The following is a 19,497-nucleotide window of genomic DNA, read 5'->3' as shown; positions in this document are numbered from 1 at the left end:
GGGTGGGCACCATGGTCAGCATGGACTGGTTGGGCCGAAGGGTCTGTATCCATGATGTATTGCTCTATGACTCTGATATTGTCATGGCTTTACTGAGACCTCCTGTATGAGTGCCGTTGTATTGAATGCAAAGTTTATATATACTCTTTTTTCCCCTTTGAAAGCAGACACAGTAGTGTAGCGGTTAGTGTAACGCTATTACAGTGCCAGTGACACGGGTTCAATTTCCGCCACTGTCTGTGAGGAGTTTGTACGTTCTCCTCATGTCTGCGTGGGTTTCCTCCGGGTGCTCCGGTTTCCTCCCACATTCCAAAGACGTACAGGTTAGGAAGTTATGGGCATGCTACGTTGGCGCCAGAAGCATAGCGACGCTTGCGGGCTGCCCCCAGAACACTCTACGCAAAAAAGATGCATTTCACTGTGTGTTTCAATGTACATGTGACTAATAAAGATATCTTATCTTATGATTGCTATTTCAGCCTATTAGAGATACAAAGAATCAACAGAATAACGAGCCTGAACCCAGTAAAATATACCAGTGTGCTAATCTTTTTTAATCATTTTATTGGAATGGTTATTGCCCTCTCAAGCAGTTTCCGTTGTTTTATCACTTCAGTAATGTTGTTCTCCAAATTCTTCCAACTGTTTTATAAATTTCCTTACCCAGTGGAAAGAAGTTGTTTTAAACCCCCTGACAAAATACACAGCTGAAGAGCTGTTTTAACCCATTGTGTGCTGATTCCACAAAGTGGAAGCATTGAGGTGCATTGCTGGTTTCTCGTACCCATAGGGAATGATCAGAATAAAGGGAGATAAAGGGAGTCCTACAGTGTGTGGCTTTCTACCAAAGGATCACCAGTGTGAATCCCAAAGGTGACAGAGATAAACTCCACACAGCTTCATTTGAGCAAGTTTGGTTGGTCCTTAGCTCCTTGAGTATGGTGTAGGCATAGGGGTGTGTGTGTGTGTGTGTGTGTGTGTGTGTGTGTGTGTGTGTGTGTGTGTGTGTGTGTGTGTGTGTGTGTGTGTGTGTGTGTGTGTGTGCATCTGAATGTGTTTGGAGGGGGACTAGAGGTAAGAGAGGAAGTATAGGATTGAAGGAAGCGTTCAGAGCATGTTATAGGGAGAGGTTGGGCAGGCTAGGACCTTATTCCCTAGAACCTAAGAGATTGACTGGTGACCTTATAGAGGTGTGCAAAATCATGAGGGGTGTAGACAGGGTGAACGCACACAGTCTTTTTCCCAGGAAAAGGGAACTAAAAACTAGAGGGTGTAGGTGTAAGGTGAGAGACGGTGTTTAAAAGGGACCTGAGGGGCAACTTCTTCATGCAGAGGGCGGTGCGTATATGGAAGAGAGTATGACTTGACATTAACACTAAGTACCACCATATGTACGAGAGAAGGGGAAACTCCACATTGACCAAAATAACCTCCCACAGAATGAACAGGGCATTAACTGCCTCAAACAATGATGGAAGATTTATCAAAGGGCGTTCTTAATATGGATAAACAATTTGGAAAAGAAACACTCGGTTGGGAAAAGGGGAAGAGAGTGGAACTACTGAGGCAGCTTTTACATTGAGTGATGGTACAATCTTTAGATGGAATTTTTTTTTGGAAATATTGACATGGGTTTACAGGTAAAGATGTTGCTGAGTGTGGTACTGCCCTTGGATGGATTGACTACGCAGTGAGCCAACCACGTGGTTGGATATTTAGAAAATGTATTTATGGGTTACAGACATACCCAGCACATATTGCCCCTCGCTAATTGCCCTTGAGAAGGTGATGATGAACTGTCTGCTTGGAACCTTTCTGGGGAAGGTACTCCCACCGTTCAGGGGGAGAACTCCAGGACTTAGACCCAGCAACAGTGAATGAACAGGAAAATGCATTTGAGTCAAGTGGGTGTGTGATGTGGTAGAGAAACCGCAGCGGTGTATGACAACTCATGCATCCCCTGACATTGCCCTCCTTGATGACCAGCTGGGGAGATGGTTGGTGAGTTGTAACAGCACATGGTGCAGCTGGTGGACAATCTAGGTGGAGGGAGTAAATGTTTAAGGTAGCAGATAGGTTGCTTTGGTCAGGATGATGTTGGGCTTCTTGAGTGTTTTTGGAGCTTCATTCATCTAGGCAAGTGGGAAGTGTTCCATTACACCCCTGACTTGTGCCCTGTAGATGGTGCAAAGGCTTTAGGGGGGTGTAGAGGTTGGGGTTCAGGAATGGGGATACTCACTGCAGCTTTCGACCTACTCTTGTAGCTAAGCAATGGTAGTGCTGTTGAAATTGGAGTGCTACATTTGACTTTAGCACCCTAGGTGGGAGAAAATGAAGCAACCAGCGTTCCCTTTGAAAAGTGTCAAATATCAGGACATCCAAAGAAATTAGGATCAATGCAACTGGTGAATGAATGAGTCATCAATACTTCTGTTTAATCAATAAACTAGTAAGGGAATCAAGGGGTCAACACAAGAAAGTGCCTTGACCTTCTTGAACGGCGGAGGAGGAGCAAGAAGGTGAGTGACCTACTCCTGTTTCTCCTTATGTTCCCCTGTTTTACCCGTACATGGCTTGGTGCGGCAACTGCTTCGCCCAGGACCGCAAGGAACTGCAGAGAGTTGTGGACACAGCCCAGTGCGTCACGGAACCCAGCCTCCCCTCCATGGACTCTTTGTCTATACCTCTCACTGCCTTGGTGAAGCAGCCAGAATAATCAAAGACCCCACCCACCCGGGTCATTCTCTCTTCTCTCCTCTTCCATCAGGCAGAAGATACAGGAGCCTGAGGGCACGTACCACCAGGCTCTAGAACAGCTTCTATCCCACTGTGATAAGACTATTGAACGGTTCCCTTACACGATGAGACGGACTCTTGACCTCACAATCTACCTTGTTGTGACCTTACACCCTTATTGTCTACCTGAAATGCACTTCCCTGTAGCTGTGACATGTTACTCTGTACTATTATTGTTTTCACCTGTACTACCTCAATGCACTCTGTACTAACTCAATGCAACTGCACTGTGTAATGAATTGATCTGTACGATCAGTATGCAAGACAAGTTTTTCACTGTACCTCGGTACAAGTGACAATAATAAACCGATGCCAATACCAAAGGGCTGATGTAGTTTCTCTGTGGCCGTGGGAGCCTAGCACAGTGAAAGTAACAGCATCGTCTGTGACCTCAGGATTTCCCCAAGTGCAGGATGTGGGGCACTGATTTGCACACAGCGAGCTCCCACACATTGCAATGTGATAATGATTGGATTTTCTGCACTTAGAATGCAAGTTGAGCCGAAAATATCAGCCTAAGACTCTCCCTCAAAATAGTGCAATGGGACTTTCTGCATCAGCCTCAAAATGAGGACAGGACCCTGGGGCAAAACCTCATCTGAAGTGATCTCACCTCTAACAGTGCAACAAATCCCATGGGACTTCCCTGCTCAAGTCTATGGAGAGGGGCTTCAACAATTTGGTAAACCAAGGCTTCTGCTGGAGTTATCAGAGATGCAGTTCAGAGCTTCAAAAAAGTAATTACTATAATAGCACATTAAGCTTTGCGGGAAGAGTTTAAATGAAGATCTTGTGCTCACCACTTGACATTTAAATGATGGTACTTAATCCTTACACTGTTACATGGTGCCACATCACCTCCTTGACTATGAGCTTAAAATTGGTGAATTAGAGGCAGGTTTGCTTCAATTATTATTTAGATGCAGTGTTGTAATTATACATTATATGATGAATGGCATGTAATCAAGATTAAATTTTGGTAAATAAGATATTTAATATATGCCAAATGTGCACTGCATAAATAAGAAGATGTTTATCTTGAGACTTGCTGTGCAGGAAAATCTTTCTTGTTGCTGTAAAAATTCTATTGAATTATTTTGTATCTTTGAAGCATCTTTAAGGCTTGAAGAAGCCTTTTGGCACACTGGCCTCATCAGTCAAGGCACTGAAGTTGGGAAGTTTTAGTTATGATTGTACAAGATGTTGGTGATGCCAAGCTTGGAATATTGGGTTCAGTTTTGGTCACCCTGTTATAGGAAGGATGTGATTAAACTAGAAAGAGTGCAAAAAAAAATTTACAAGGATGTTGCCAGGACTCGGGACTGAGTGAGAGGTAGAGGTTAGACAGACGAAGCCCTTACTCCTTGGAGCAATGGAGGCTAAGAGATGATCTCACAGAGGTATATAAAATCATGGGGGGCATAGATAGGGTGAGCAGTCTTTTTTCCAGGGTTGGGCAATCAAAAACTAGAGGACATAGTTTTAAGGTTAGAGGTGGGAGGTTTAATAAGAACCTGAGGGGCAACTTTTTTATACAGCGGGTGGTAGATATATGGAACCAGTTGCCAGAGGAAGTGGTTGAGGCAGGTACATAAGACACATTTAAGAAGTATGTGGACAGGTATGCAGAGGGCAAGAGCTCAGAGGGATGTGGGCCAAGTGCTGGGAAATGGGATTAGCTTGAATATACATCTTGGTCGGCATGGACACTTATGGGCTGAAGGGCCTTTTTCCATGCTGTATGACTCTATGACTCACTAAGGTAGCATTTCAACAAAAGCAAAATACCGCAGATGCTTGAGTTCTCAAAATAAAAACTACTGGAAAGGATCATCATATCAGGCAGCTGAAACAATGAAATTTACAAGGAGATAATCTTTTGAGAGGGGTCTGGATGGAAGTGCATCAACCTGAAATGTTAATTTTGTTTCTCTCTCCATGGTTACTGCCTGACATGCTATGTCTAATTATTTTCCTTTGTACGTTCTCCTGTGTCTGCGTGGGTTTCCTCCGGGTGCTCTGGTTTCCTCCCACATTGCAAGAAGACGCACGGGTAGGTTAATTTGGGTTTAAAATGGGCGGCGCGGACTCAGTGGGCCGGAAGGGCCTGTTACCACACTGTAAATAAAATTTTAAAAATTAAAAAAAAATTTATTTGACATCAGCTTTAAGAGTCAACACAGGGCAACAGGATCGATCACCAGGATGGTGTCAGTGTTCAAAAACAGATAAGTGGCTCAGTATGAATGTCCCTCAGTTGGGTGGCACTGTGACACAGCTGGTAGAGCCGCTGCCTCATGGCTCCAGAGACCTGGGTTTGATCCTGATCTCCGGTGCTGTCTGTGTGGAGTTTGCATGTTCTCCACGTGACCTCATGGGTGTCCCATGGGTGCTACGATTTTCCCCCACATCCCAAAGGCATGCAGGTTGGCAGGTTAATTGGCCGCTGTAAATTGTCCCTCACCTGTGGGTGAGTGGTGGAAACTGGGGGGAGTTGTTGGGAATGACGGGAAAATAGGAAAATGGGAATAAATGTAGGATTAGTGTAAATGGATGGTTAATGGTCAGCACAGACTTGGCGGGCTGAAGGGGCTGTTTCCATGCTGTATCTCACTGTGACTCTAATTGTTTTGTCAATACGCCAGTGAACATGACTAATCCCAAAGATGTGTTGGCTGGTTAATTGGCTGCTGTAAATTATCCCCTAGTGTAGGCAGCTGGTGGGGGAATAAGGGGAATTGATAAGGAGCATGTCTGACAGAAAAGGGTTTAGGGAAATTTAGGGGGGGGGAGGCGTCTTGGGACTGATGGAATTCGTCTGAGAGCCAGCATGGCCTCAAAGGGCTGAAAGGCCACCTTCTATGCCATTAGGAAACATGGAAATGTCTAACGTTCTTGAGCATCTTTGGGTAATTCATTCCAAATGAGCTGGGTCAAGCAGTCATACCTGTGGATGTCCATTAGGGTCCAAAACAACTTAGCCTTGAGTATACTCAGTGCCGAGATGGATAGACTCCTGGACACCAAGAATTGGAACTAGAATTGGTTTATTATTGTCACGTGTACCAAGATGCGGTGAAAAACTTTTGTGTGCCATCCACACAGATCATGCTCTACATAAGTACATCAAGGTAGTAAAAAGAAAACAGAATGCATAGTTTAGTCGACACCATTCTTGCCTCTCTTCAGAAAGTATTAAACTTGTACTCTGAAGATTAGGCTGCCACACTGCTGGGGCTTGGGGCTTTGATTAAGATGCTATACTGAAGCCTTGCATGTGTTCTTCAGGACACAAAACATTCCATGGTTCTAACAGTAAAGGGTTATCTCTGCTGGCCAACATTAATTCCTCACTTAACATAACCGAAATTCCAAATAATCTGGTCATTATCCTATTGCTCTTTGTGGGAACTTGCTGTGCACAAATTGGCAGCTGTGTTTTCTACATTACAACATTAACTTCACATTGTAAGTACTTAATTGGATCTGTAGTGTTCTGGAACATGCTGTGGTCATGAAGGATGCCTTATAAGAAATGTAATTCTCCAGATACTTGGATAAGCCAACTTACATTAATTCTTGTTAGGATACGTAATATTGTAATTCCACCGCCTCTGAAAAAAAATACAATTTAAGAAAGAATTTATTGCTGTCTGACACAGCTAAGTAACGACGGAATCGTTTGTCAGCCCGCTGTGGCTTCACATTCCCAACTCAATTACAGCCTCTGGCCAATGACTCTCCATCACGTCTGTCACTCTAGGCTTCTGGAAAAGGCGTGTAGCTCAAGTCTGAATTATTTTAATGTAAGGGGAAATTCATTGAGCCTGCCCAGGTAGAGGCTGGTTGACAGTGTAGCAAGTTGTAGGCTGATTGGCTTCCACATACTCTTATAACGACAGCTACTATTCTGCTGTTATCAGACTCTTGAATGGATGTCTCAATAAAGATGAACTCTTGATCTCCCAATTTACCTCGTAATGACCCTTGTACTTTATTTGCTCACCTGCACTGCACTTTCTCTGTAACTGCAACACTATATTCTGCATTCTGTTTTTCTTTTTACTACCTCAGTGTATTTACGTATGCCAGGTTCAATTCCGACCACTGTCTGTAAGGAGTTTGTATGTTCTCCCCGTGTCTGCGTGGGTTTCCTCCGGGTGCTCCGGTTTCCTCCCAAATTCCAAAAACGTACGGGTTAGGAAGTTGTTGGGCATGCTATGTTGGCGCCAGAAGCATGGCGACACTTGCGGGCTGTCCCCAGAACACTCTACGCAAAGATACATTTCATTGTGTGTTTCGATGCACATGTGACTAATAAAGATATGTCATCTCATCTCATCATGATCTGTCCGGATGGCATGCAAACAAAAGCTTTTTACTGTATCTCGGTACATGCAACAATAATAAACCAGGACCAATAAAGTGACCAGTTGTTCAGTCAAGCCTTGATCCTGCTCTCTGCAGGATTCACTCCCCTACACTTTCCAACAATGGGAATCACCAGGTTTGATTCTCCTCCCTCACTCACTCAAAGGTTGACAAGCCCAGCTGTAGCACTGATACCATCTGTCCTGTGTCAACTCCCACCAACCCACCCCAGGGACCTATTTTGGGATTTCCTCCCCACCATCGGTAGTATCCAGCCTCCCCTCCATGGACTCTTTGTCTACACTTCTCACTTCCTCGGTAAAGCAGCCAACATAAACAAAGACCCCACCCACCCCCGAAATTCTCTCGTCTCCCCCCTCCCATCGAGCAGAAGATACAAAAGCCCAAAAGCCCAGGCTCAAGGACAGCTTCTATCCTGCTGTTATAAGACTATTGAATGGTCCCTGTGTACAATAAGATGGACTCTGGACCTCACAGTCTACCTCATTGTAGCTTTGCACTGCACTATCTGTAACTGGAACACTTTATTATGCATTCTGGTATTGTTTTCCTTTAAGCTACCTCAAATGCATGTAATGATCTGTATGGATGGCATGCAAAACAAAGTCTTTCACTGTACCTCGGTACATGTAACAATAATAAACCAATTTACCAAGAAGGCAACATCTATCATCAAAGATCCCCACCATCCGGGCCATGCCATCTTCTCACAGCTACCACCGGGCAGGAGGTACAGAAGCCTGAAGTCCCACATCACCAGGTTCAGGAACAGGTACAACCATTCGGTTCAACCATTCGGTTCTTGAACCAACCAGCAGAACTCCAGTCACTACAGTTTAGCAAAACCATGACCACTTTGATCACTTTGCACTAAAATGGACTTTGTTTTTTTGTTCTAATTGTGTTCTTTCTTGTAAAAATTGTGTATAACTCATGTTTAATTTAGGTTTTTCTTGTAAATACTGCTTATATGATCCTATGTGTCTGTGATGCTGCTGCAAGTGAATTTTTCATTGCACCTGTGCACACATGTACTTGTGCAGATGACAATAAACTTGACTTTGACGTTGATTTTCCTTAACCAGATGGGATGGTACCATCTGAATTGCAGAAGGCAATACAAATCCCCCTGGTGTCTCCATCTCCCCACTGAGTAACTTCAAGGCTGAGCAGGATAGATTTTCCTGGGCACTAACAGGTATTGATTCACAGAGCTGATATGGAATAACTTTGCTGAGAAAGCAATAGGTTTACAGAGATATGGGCCAAAATGTGGGAAAATGGGACTACCTTAGACTGGCATCTTGGTCGACACAGACGAGTTGGGCTGAAGGGCCTGTATCTGTGCTGTATCACTCTATGACTCGATAACCCTATGACATTTTTCCGAGGATACCTGAAACAAGCACAAGGCAACATGTATGTGTAAATGAGGCACCCACCTAACACCTCCGAGAACTTCTTACAGTGAAGTCAGTAGCGCAGATGAGCAAGCCGTCTTTGTTGATGTCACGCCTTCCCAATAGTAAAACGCGGGGCCAGATTGGTGACTATCCCTCTCCATCTGTTCCATACTGCTTTCTTGTCTATTTCTTTGATCAGTCAAACTTTCTGGAACAGTCATTGCATTACATTCAGAACAGGCTGCTGGTAATCACACCTTTCTTCTTGTGTGGTGGGTAATCACACACCAATTATCCCTTGCTGATTAAGTAATGTGTATTCATGACCTGAGGCACTTTATGAGGGAAGAAGGCTCAGTCTGTTGTGGATTACCATTAGCATTGATTAACCACTAGCTGATGTGAATGCATATTTTACAAGCATATGATTAGAAAGTTCTTTCTTAAAGGGCTTATCACCCATCTGAACCCATTTTAATTCCCTGCCTCACTTCCACAAGAGACCATAGGTTTAAGGTGAGGGGGGAAAAGATTTATAAGGGACCTGAGGGGCAACTTCTTCACGCAGGGGGTGGTGCCAGAGGAAGTGGTTGAGACAGGTACAATAACAACGTTTATTTGGATAGATACATCGATAGGAAAGGTTTGGAGGGATATGGGCCAAACACAAGCAAAAGGGACTAGCTTAGATGGTCATGGACAAGTTGGGCCAAAGGGCCTGTTTCCGTGCTGTATGACTCTATGATACTCTGACCTCTCTGTCTGTGGTCTCCTGCACTGATACAGCAAGGCTCAACTCAATCTTGAGGAAGAGCACCTCATCTTCTGTCTGGGCACGGTGCAGCCTTCCAAGATCAATATCAAATTCTCCAGCTTTAAGTAACTCACTCTTTCCTTAAAGTTGGAGATTTCTATTTCTGCTTGTCATCATTTTGGATCAGTTTATCTTTTTCTATTTGTATAGTCTGGCCTGCTGGGCATGTCCCACAGCATCACTATTAACAACACATTATATAGATAAAGAAGTAATAATCTGATTCTAACAGTTACTCTAACTGCTGCATTAATGCATTTGGTCTCATCCTATCAGAGATATTCTCTTTGTTCCACTATCTCTGCAACTGAAACTTGCTTTTTGCTCTTTCTCAGTTCTGATGAACAACCTTGGACCAGAAATGTCAAATGTTTCTCTCCTGCTGCCTGTATCTTTATTTCAGATTTCCAGCATCTGCAGTTTATTTGATTTTCAAACGACATCTCCCAACTGAGACCTCCACATTTCTGCTTGTAATTATCACATCTGAATTATCTGTCAGTTCAGTCTTTATTATAAGGGAATTCAGGTACACAAGTAATGAAATATTGCTCCAATCGTACAGAGGTTTGGTGAAAGCACAATGCAAAACTGTCCAGTGTGCAGTTTTGGTCTCCGTACCCAGTGAAGCGTTTACTTTCACTGGATCGAGGGCAGTGCAAGTTTAGTCGATCGATTCCTGGAATGTCATGCATGTTCTCCTGACGACAGATGGAGGGAGAATGGTCTCTGCACACTGGGGTTGAGAAGAATTAGTAGTGATCTCACTGTCATATCCAGAGTTCAGAGAGAGATCGACACGGTGAATGTCAAGCCGTTGTTTCTCCAGGCAGGAGAGTCTGGAGCTGAGGCAAAGATTCCGGACAAGAGGTGGGACATTTCAGACTGAGATGAGGAAGAATTTCTTCATGCAGAGGGTTATAAGTCCTGTGTATTCTCTCCTCCAGATGGATGTGGGTGCTCAGTAGGTAATTTAAGGCCGAGGTCTTTGGGAGTCAATGGAAATAGAAGATGTGGGGATCAGGCAGGAATGTGGATGAGGGAGAAAAACAGTCACTGACTTACTGAACGGTGGAACAGTCTCGAGGAGCTGTATCATCTCATCCTGTCCCTATGTCTGATGTTTCAGCACAGAAAATCTCCATTTAATAGAACACAGGAAGAGGTCCTTCGGCCCACGACGTCTATACCAAGCATGATGTCAAATTAAACTAATCCCTTCTGCCTGCACATGATCCATATCTCTCCATTCCCTGCATATTCATTTGTCTATCTTGAACACCACTATCATATCTGCTTCCATCACTACCCCTGGCAGCCCTTCCAGGCACCCACCAGCCTCTTTGTAAATAACCTTGCTCCGCACATCCTCTTTAAAATTTCCCCCTCTCATCTTAAACTAAGCCCTCTAGTATTCATCATTTCTACCCTGGGAAAAAAAGATTTTGGCTATCTACTCTATCTGTGCTTCTCATAATTTTATAAACTTATAAAGATACAGGAGCCTGAGGGCATGTACCACCAGGCTCAAGAACAGCTTCTATCCCACGGTGATAAGACTATTGAATGGTTCCCTTATATGATGAGATGGACTCTTGACCTCACAATCTACCTTGTTATGATCTTGCACCTTATTGTCTACCTGCAATGCACTTCCCTGTAGCTGTGACACTTTACTCTGTACTCTGTTATTGTTTTTACCCTGTACTACCTCAATGCACTCTGTACTAACGCAATGTATCTGCTCCATGTAATGAATTGACCTGTACGATCGGTATGCAAGACAAGTTTTTCACTGTACCTTGATACAAGTGACAATAATAAACCAATACCAATATAAACTTCTCCCCATCAGCTCCAGAGAAAACAATCCAAGTTTGTTGAACCTCTCCTTATAGCTACTACCTCTAATCCAGACAGCATCCTGGTAAACGTCTTCTGAACCCTCTCCAAAGCCTCCACATCCTTCCTGTAATGGGGCAACCAGAAATGCACGCAGTACTTCAAGTGCGGCCTGACCAAAGTTTTATACAACTGCGTTCGATGACAACCATTTGTTTTATATTTCACCAGCTGGATGGAGGTTGGCACCATTCAATCCATGACACTGCAGTTTGAGGGTGATGTTTTTCAGGTGTCCTCCATCTCCCACTGACTTATGATGTTGTTCTCAGTGTGATAGGTGCAAGGGATCTGCCTCCAGCTCTAGGGACAATGCTCCCCCTACTGACAACCACGGAAGTGCAAGCACACATCACTCTACATGATGGTGAACCGGGTCTCTCGAAGCCAGAAGGCCTCTATTTCCTTTTCCTGTTCTTTTGAAGGTGAAGAGGGCGGGTTATTAAGTCCCGTCCGTCCTTCCCCCTTTCTTGTGCTCTCTTTCCACCTCCGTTTCTCTACCTCAGGAGCACAGTAGCTGTGTTTCCATATGAGGATTCAAGAGGCCTTTGCTTAAGGTTCACTGTGCAATTAAGTTCAGTGAATAAAACAGAGTATTGAGAGGTACAGCTTGGGAACAGGCCCTTCGGCCCACCAAGTCTGTGCCGACCATCAACCATCCATTTTACACTACTCCTACATTAGTCCAATTTTTATTCTCCCCGCTGTCTCATCAACCACCACCACCCCTCAGATTCTACCACTCACCTCCACACTAGAGGCAATTAACCTACCAACCCCTGGGAGGAAACTGGAGCACTCAGGGGAAACCCACATGGTCCCAGGGAGAACGTGGAAACTCCACACAAACATCGCCCGAGGTCAGGATCGAACTCGGGTCTCTGGTGTTGCATGGCAGCGGCTCTACCAGCTACGCCATTGTGCTGCCCCTAAGTATATCCAGAAAAAGCAATTACTATCACTAATTGCTACGAAAAAAACAATTGGAATGTTATAATGGACACCATGGTGATTGCATAAACCACTAGCCATAAATATAGGATACGTACGGATATATAAATTACGAGTGGGTGGAGGTCACTCGGCCCCTTGAACCAGTTCTGCTGTTCCATAAGATCACAGTTGATCTGAGTGTAACCTCAGTTCTGCATTCCCGAACACCTTCAGTGTGTGTCCTCTCACCCTCTCGCTTATCAAGGATCTGTCCACCTCTGCCTTAAGAACATTCAAAGACTCTTCTTCCGCCACCACCCTTTGAAGATGAGAGTTCCAAGTAAGCCTTGGACCCTTGGACCTCGAGTTCTCTCAGGGTCTCATCTGTTTTAATCATTCCCTCTTGTTCTTCCACACTTTAGGGGATACAAGCCCAGCCTGTACAACCTTCCTGCATAGGACTTTGTGCCTATTCCGGGTATGAGCCCAGCAAGCTTCTCCAAACGGCTTCCAAAGGATTAACTTGGTTTACTAATATCTTTCAGAGAGGTACATTGATCTTCTCAACCTGATCTGGGCTATAAGTGACACCAAAGCTCAGCACTTTTGACTCATTTCTGTCTGTGAAAATGACCGAGCAAAATACAGTTCGGGCACAGGTAAGGATAAGTAATAAACCTTGGCCTTATCAGCAATCCCCACAACTCATGAATAAGTATATACCAGACAGTCTCCCTATTTTGCTTGGACTCTCTCCATCCCTTTGTCCTTCCCTTTTCCTGGCTCCCTCTGTGCTAAACCACTTTGCTCTCTCCAGCTTGTGGCATTTTCATTCTTTTTTTTAAATAAGTGAATGAATGTTTTGAGGCTTCATCTTATTCCAGTTCCTGGGGAATATGAATTCACAGAACAGATACGATTCACGCCTAAGACAGCATTGAAAATCTGTAATCATGGAAGTTGTTAGTTGTTGTGTTTTTCTCTCTTCTATTATTTATGTTGGCGATGGTTTTCACTTGTAATTTTTCTTCACACCAAGCATGTCATCTCCAACCCACGCAAAGGATAGTTTACCTCATAAAAGCAAAACAAAATGCATTAAGTGCTTCTTAAAGAGAAGCCACAGCCATTTCTATCCCCTCAGCATTTCACAGAGCATTACAGCACAGAAACAGGCCCTTTGGCCCATCTAGTCCATGCCAGAATGGTTTTCTGCCTAGTCCCATCTACCTGCACCCGGACCGTAGCCCTCCATACCTCTCTCGTTATGTACCTATTGTTTATTGACGACAGCTCCGCCTTCAATACCATAATTCCAAGCAAACTCGTCACCAAACTCCAAGACCTAGGACTCAACACCTCCCTCTGTAACTGGATCCTTGACTTTCTGAACAACAGACCGCAGTCAGTGAGGACAGGCAGCAACACCTCCAGCACGATTATTCTCAGCACTGGTGCCCCACAAGGCTGCGTCCTCAGCCCTCTACTCTACTCCCTATACACTCATGACTGCATGGCCAGATTCTGCTCTAACTCCATCTACAAGTTTGCAGATGATACCACTGTAGTAGGCCGTATCTCAAATAACGATGAGACGGGGTACAGGAAGGAGATAGAGAGCTTAGTGACATGGTGTCATGAAAACAACCTTTCCCTCAATGTCAACAAAACCGAAGAGCTGGTCATTAACTTCAGGAAAAGGGGAGGTGTACATGCACCTGTCCACATCAACGGTGCTGAGGTCGGGAGGGTTGAGACCTTCAAGTTCCTAGGAGTGAACATCACTAATAGCCTGTCCTTGTCCAACCACGTAGATGCAATGGCCAAGAAAGCTCACCAGTGCCTCTACTTCCTCAGGAGGCTAAAGAAATTCGGTATGTCCCCTTTGACACTCACCAACTTTTATCGATACACCATAGAAAGCATTCTATCAGGATGCATCACAGCTTGGTACAGCAACTGCTCTGCCCAGGACCGCAAGAAACTGCAGAGAGTTGTGGACACAGCCCAGTGCATCACAGAAATCAGTCTCCCCTCCATGGACTCTTGTCTATACCTCTTGCTGCCTTGGTGAAGCAGCCAACATAATCAAAGACCCCACCCACCCGGGTCATTCTCTCTTCTCTCCTCTCCCATCAGGCAGAAGATACAGGAGCCTGAGGGCACCACCAGGCTCAAGGCTTCTATCCCACTGTGATAAAACTATTGATGACATGGACTCTTGACCTCACAATCTACTTTGTTGTGACCTTGCACCTTATTGTCTAACTGCACTGCACTTCTTCTGTAGCTGTGACACTTTACTCTGTACTGTTATTGCTTTCACCTGTACTACCTCAATGCACTCTGTACTAACTCAATGTAACTGCACTGTGTAATGAATTGACCTGTACGATCGGTATGCAAGACGTTTTTAAATGTACCTCGGTACAAGTGACAATAATAAACCAATACCAATACCTATCCAAACTTCTCCCAAATGTCACAATTGAACCCGCATCCACCACTTCTGCTGGCAGCTCATTCCACACTCGTACCACCTTCTGGGTGAAGTAGTTCCCCTCAGGTTCCCCTTAAATATTTCACCTTTCACCCTAAACCTATGAGCTCTAGTTCTAGTATCACTCAACCTGAGGGGAAAAAGCCTGCACACATTCACCCCATTTATACCCCTCATAATGTTGTATACCTCTATAATATCTCCCCTCATTCTCCTGCACTTCAGGGAATAAAGTCCTAACCTATTCAACCCTTCCTTGCAACTCAGGTCCTCAAGTCCCAGCAAAATCCATTGTAAATTTTCTCTGCGCTCTTTCAAGCTTATTGATATCTTTCCTGTAGGTAGGTGACCAGAACTGCACACAATACTCAAGTTTGGCCTCACCAATGTCTTATTCAAACTTCAACATCCCAACTCCTGTACTCAATGCCCTGATTTATGAAGGCCAATATGCCAAAAGCTCTCCTTATGACCTTATTTACCTGCAATGCCAATTTCAAGGAATTATGGATCTGTATTTCCAGGTCCCTTTGTTCTACTGCACACCTCAGTGCCCTACCATTCACTGTGTAAATCCTACCTTGGTTTGTCCTCTCAAAGGGCAACACGTCACACTGGTCTGCATTAAATTCCATCTGCCATTTTTCCAGCCCTATTTTCCCAGCTGGCCCAGATCACTTTGCAAGCTTTGGTAACTTTCCTCGCTGTCCACTACGCCCCCAATCTTGGTGTCATCCACAAATTTGCTGATACAGTTTATCACATTATCATATAAATCATTAATATAGATGATAAACAACAACAGACCCAGCACCAATCCCTGCGGCACACCACTAGCCACAGGCCTCCAATCAGAGAGACAACCATCTACTACCACTCTCTGGCTTCTCCCGCTAAGCTAATGTTGAATCCAATTGACTACTTCATCCTGAATGCAAAGCGACTTAACCTTCTGGACCATCATCCCATGCGGGACTTTGTCAAAGGCCTTGCTAAAGTCCATGTAGACAATATCCACTGCCTTCCTTTCACCAACCTTCCTGGTAACCTCCTCGAAAAATTCTATTAGATTGGATAGACATGACCTGCCATGCACAAAGCCATGTTGACTATCCCTAAGCAGGCCCTGTCTATCCAAATACTTATACGGTATATCCTATCCCTCAAAATACCTTCCAATAATTTACCTACGACTGATGTCAGGCTCACTGGCCCATAATTTCCTGGCTTATTCTTAGACCCTTCCTTAAACAATGGAACATTACCAATCCTCCAGTCCTCTGGCACTTCATTTGTGGCTAAGTATCTCTGCCAGGGCCCCTGCAATTTCTGCACAAGCCTCCCACAAGGTCCAAGGGGACACCTCGTCAGGCCCTGGGGATTTATCCACCCTAATTCACCTCAAGGCAGCAAATACCTCCTCCTCCATAATCCAGATACGGTCCATGACCCCACTACTCTTTTTCCTCAGTTCTATAAACTCTGTGTCTGTCTCTTGAGTAAACAAAAATACAAAAAAAACATTTAAAATCACCCCCATCTCTTTCGGCTCCACGCATAGGTGATCACGCTGATCTTCAAGGGGACCAATTTTGCCCCTTGCTATCTTTTTGCTCTAATATAGTTGTAGAAACCCTTCGGATTCTCTTTCACCTTGTCTGTCAAAGCATCCTCATGTCCTCTTTTAGCTTTTCTGTCCTTTAAGCTTGCTTTACCATTCATTAAGATCATGACTGCTCTTCTACCTCAGTGTCATCTTCCAGCAGTATCCCTATATACCTTGATTCACTTAATGTCCTGAAATCTATAGATCACCATTTTAAATCATTTGATGACTGAGTCTCCACATTCCTCTGGGGTAGAGGATTCCAATGACTCACCACCCTCTGAGTGAAGACATTTCTCCTCATCTCAATGCTAAACAGCCTGTCCCTTATTCTCAGTCTAAGATTATGTGTGAGCAGAACCAGCAAGATTTCTGCTTCTAGCTCACTGACAGCAAACCATTTGCTGGAATAATTTCCCAGCCCCCACCCTCCTTGCATCTAACAGGTTGGTCTCTCAGGCAGAGACTAATTGGTTAGTGGTAGAAAGAAATTGACCATTAATTAGAAATAAAATGACTGATGCAATACTTTAACAAACCGTAAAGGAAATATTTTATTGCGATTACTTTGCAAATCATTCACTCTTGATGTGCTACGCTGGTGCATGGTCAAGCATTGGATAAGGATTCCAAGAGTCATAGCTGGAACAGGAGAGGCAGCACAATGTTACAGCTGTGGAGCTGCTGCCTCACAGCTCCAATGACCAGGGTTCGATCCTGACCTCTGGTGCTGTCTGCATGGAGTTTGCACGTTCTCTCTATGACTGAGTTGGCTTCCACTGGGTGCCGCAGTTTCCTCCCACATCCCAAACCCATGCAAGTTGGTAGATTAATTAGTCACTGTAAACTGTCCCTAGTGAGCAGCTGTGTGGTAAAATCTGGGGGAATATCAGGAGAATGAAATGAGATTAGTGTGGGAATTATTGCAATGTGGTGCTTGATGGGCAGCATAGACTCAGAGGGCTGAAGGGCCTGTTTCAGTGCTTTATGATCTAGGAGGAATGTCCATGATGGTGAAAGATAATTACTTCCACTTCCCGCAGCCCTGCAGGTCATGATCTTTGGGGTAAACGTGATGATAGATTCTGCCTCTATGTGCGTTTCAGACCCCCACCATTCTTTGGGTATTTTTCTTTCCTCTAGTCCCACTTAAATCCATGTCCCCTAATCATCAATTTTTCTGACATGGGAGATACATTCTTCCTGTTCACCCTACCCAATCCCCAATAATTTTATTCATCAAATCAGTATCCTAATGAAAACCACAATCAGTCTCTCCTCACCACCATAATTCTCCAGTCCTGGCAACGTCTCCTTAAGCACCCTCTCCATTTTCTCTGTTGCATCCTTCCTGTTGTGTTCTGTCCTGAACTGGTGCTCTCGCTGTGACCTGGCTTGTGTTTAATGCAGTCCCAGCATGAAGCCCCTGCTCTTATGTTCGCTGCCTCAGCTCAATCCATCTTTGCAAAGTTGCAGCAAATAATAACGGGGCCATTTTTGTTGAACACGTTCAATTTGGTCATTTGGGCAACAACACTCAAGAAGCTTGACACCATGCAGCTCGTTTGATAGGCACCCCATCCACAACCGTTCACTCACTCTACCACCAACGCACAGTAGCAGCAGGTTGTACCATCTACAGGATGCACTGCAGCAACTCACCAAGACTCCCTTGACAGCACCTTCCAAACCCACCACCTCTACCAGCTAGAAGGACAAGGGCAGCAAAAGCACGGGGGACACCACCCCTTGGAATTTGCCCTCCAAGCCACACACCATCCTGACTTGGAAATATATCTCCGTTCCTTCACCGTCGCTGGGTCAAAATCCTGGAACTCCCTCTCTAACAGCACTGCGGACATATCCACACCTCAAGGACTGCAGCAGTTCTAGAAGACAGCTCACCACCACCTTCTCAAGGGCAACTAGGGCAATTAAATGCTGGCTCAGCCTGTGGAGCCCACATCCCTTGAATAAATATAAAAGAAAATTAGGCTCAACCAGGTCAAGATTGTTGCTCTTGCTGTAAGTATACTTCATTGTTCCATCTGGCTGTGGACAAGTCAATGCAAAGGTGCTTCAGTAAGCACAAGGTGATCTAACTGAGCTGTTTCTAACATGAGTAGAGTTGCTCAGGCAGCTGGAGTGAAAGTCATTTCACTGGTGGGCACGTCCAGAACAAGGGGACATAACCTCAGAATTTGGGCCTGGTCGTTTGAAGTGTGCAGTCAGGGAACATATCCTCCAACAAAGGGGAGCGGACATCGGAAAATCTGTCCCCTCACAAACGCAACCGAGGTAGCGTGAGGTCACTGGAAGTTTCAAACCAAGCACGGGGGCTGTTAGGAAAGTTCAGCTGTGAGGCAAAGCATGGGGCCAATGGACCGAATGGCCTCCTTCTGCATCCCATGAATGAATACAAAGAAGGAAAAATATTCTACTTACAGTGGGTGCATTTAGTTCAATAAAATGTTTGTTCCTAAGGATATTCAGAGTTATAGCATCAAAGGTAGATGGAGCTCAGGTACAGAAGAACCTGACCTAACTGAATAGTGGACTGGATCTAGGGGCAGAATTGCCTGTTCCTAATCCTATTCTGGATTGGTGAGGGTGCAGGAATTCTGGATGACAATCACTCCATTAAAGTGCAGGCCCATCCTGTTGGAAGCGATGGGGAAAGGGTATCTAAAAACTTAATGACGAGTTGGAATCAGGAGTAGACATTTGAATGCCCTGTACTAGCTCCACCACTATATTACCTCAGTCCCACTTTCCTGGACTAAACCCTACTCCTTCATTCCATTAAAGTCCAAAATTCTACCAGTCTCTGCCTTGAACTTACTTGGCAATTGAGCTTCCACTACTGTTTTGGGTGGATAATTCCGAAGAGTGAGTGTCCTCTTAGGTGAAGATATTTCTTTTTGTCTCTCTCTGGAATGACCATCTGCTTAGTTTCAGACTGTGACCACTGATTCTACATACCCCATTCAGCGGAAACATCACCCCAGCGTCTATCCTGTTAAGCTCTGAAAGAATTTTGTGCAGGCTGTCCCTGAGTTACAAACACCTGACTTATGGACATCCACACAAGCAAGCTCCCATAATATTAAATTCAAAACCATGATGTATGTACATACATCTGTTCCTACGA

The 19,497-nt window shown here is 44.6% G+C and overlaps 1 protein-coding gene across 3 annotated transcripts in view; it reads right to left on the bottom strand.

Moving 5' to 3' along the window:
• elfn2a (extracellular leucine-rich repeat and fibronectin type III domain containing 2a) overlaps nucleotides 1-19,497 on the bottom strand; it is a 322,992-nt gene that overhangs the window by 9,704 nt on the left and 293,791 nt on the right. For 2 of the 3 annotated variants that reach the window (XM_052043298.1, XM_052043300.1), the window contains exon 4: nucleotides 8,479-8,584. The exons of the other annotated variant lie outside the window; for it this stretch is intronic. The gene's annotated coding sequence lies outside the window, so the exon portion shown is untranslated. The remainder of the gene's footprint in view (nucleotides 1-8,478; nucleotides 8,585-19,497) is intronic. 3 annotated transcript variants of the gene reach the window in all.

The sequence above is a fragment of the Pristis pectinata genome, chromosome 33, assembly GCF_009764475.1.
Source record: "Pristis pectinata isolate sPriPec2 chromosome 33, sPriPec2.1.pri, whole genome shotgun sequence".
NCBI lineage: Eukaryota > Metazoa > Chordata > Chondrichthyes > Rhinopristiformes > Pristidae > Pristis > Pristis pectinata.
Note: the sequence above shows the minus strand (reverse complement) of the source record. Positions and strands in the feature narration are given on the sequence as shown.